A 1,369-nucleotide genomic window follows, 5' to 3' on the forward strand; every position below is an offset into this window, starting at 1 on the left:
AGAGAGAGAGAGAGAGAGAGAGGGAGGGAGAGGGAGAGAGAGAGACAGAGAGAGAGAGACAGAGACAGAGAGAGAGGGAGAGAAAATTTTAATATTTATATGTAAACTTAATATACTAGATTATGTACTCTAATGCATAGATAACATAAAGTACTTAATATAGTGTATTAATATATAAACAGTGTACGTACTGTAGTTTTGTCCTTGTTGTTGAGCAGCAACTTGAGGATCTGAACCTGCAACTCTTCCACCACTGAGAGGGGAACAGACCAGATACCGCCACGTTAAATACTCAAATACAGGAAAGTACTTCTACCAGAGACAATAATATAACCTCAAAAGAAACTAAATGTTACGGAAAACACCATAAAAACACCAACAAATATTATTACACTGATGAATCAGCAAAAGGGCCAAAAGCATAAAAACATTTTTGAAAATGAGTCAAAAAATCATCAAAAAAATTATTCAGATTCACTGAGTCCCCAGGATGTGTGTGTGTGTGTGTGTGTATCTTTGTGTGTGTGTGTGTGTGTGTGTGTGTGTGTATCTGTGTGTGTGTGTTTGTGTGTATCTGTGTGTGTGTGTATCTTTGAGTGTGTGTGTTTGTGTGTATCTGTGTGTGTGTGTATCTTTGAGTGTGTGTGTGTGTGTGTGTGTCTGTATGTGTGTGTGTGTGTATCTGTGTGTGTGTGTGTATCTTTGAGTGTGTGTGTGTGTGTGTGTGTCTGTATGTGTGTGTGTGTATCTGTGTGTGTGTGTGTGTGTCTGTATGTGTGTGTGTGTATCTGTGTGTGTGTGTGTGTCTGTATGTGTGTGTGTGTATCTTTGTGTGTGTGTGTGTGTGTGTGTCTGTATGTGTGTGTGTGTATCTGTGTGTGTGTGTGTGTCTGTATGTGTGTGTGTGTATCCGTGTGTGTGTGTGTGACCTTCGATCCTCTTCTTCAGCCTCTGGCAGCCTCTCTCGTACGCTCTCCGTCTCAGACGCTCATCGGCGCTTTCATCTTTAGGCTCTCGCTCGTCTTTCCCCTGGAACATGACATCATGATCACATGATCACATGATGACATCATGATCACATGACGACATCATGATCACATGATGACATCACTGATCACATGAACACATAGCCTTACAGTTACCTCCTTGTCGAAGTGCGTGGGCCACCAGGTGGTGGGGATCAGCTCCTCGAGCCCCGCCTCCTTCACCCTCAGAGGAGTCTTAATGTAGAAGAACACCACGGAACGCAGAACGTCAAACGTGAACCCCCGTTAAGGAGAACACCTGATCCAAGGAGAACACCTGACCTAAGGAGAACACCTGACCTAAGGAGAACACCTGACCTAAGGAGAACACCTGACCCAAGGAG

The 1,369-nt window shown here is 43.6% G+C and overlaps 1 long non-coding RNA gene across 1 annotated transcript; it reads right to left on the reverse strand.

Moving 5' to 3' along the window:
- Positions 1 to 188: 188 nt before the first annotated feature.
- LOC117941147 lies at positions 189 to 1,281 on the reverse strand. Its single transcript, XR_004655868.1, has 3 exons — positions 1,143 to 1,281; positions 930 to 1,029; positions 189 to 253 (listed from the first exon to the last, which is right to left on the reverse strand). It is a non-coding gene; the product is annotated as an uncharacterized LOC117941147 (long non-coding RNA).
- Positions 1,282 to 1,369: the final 88 nt, after the last annotated feature.

Source organism: Etheostoma cragini, unplaced genomic scaffold, assembly GCF_013103735.1.
Source record: "Etheostoma cragini isolate CJK2018 unplaced genomic scaffold, CSU_Ecrag_1.0 ScbMSFa_447, whole genome shotgun sequence".
In the NCBI taxonomy this organism is placed as follows: Eukaryota; Metazoa; Chordata; class Actinopteri; order Perciformes; family Percidae; genus Etheostoma; species Etheostoma cragini.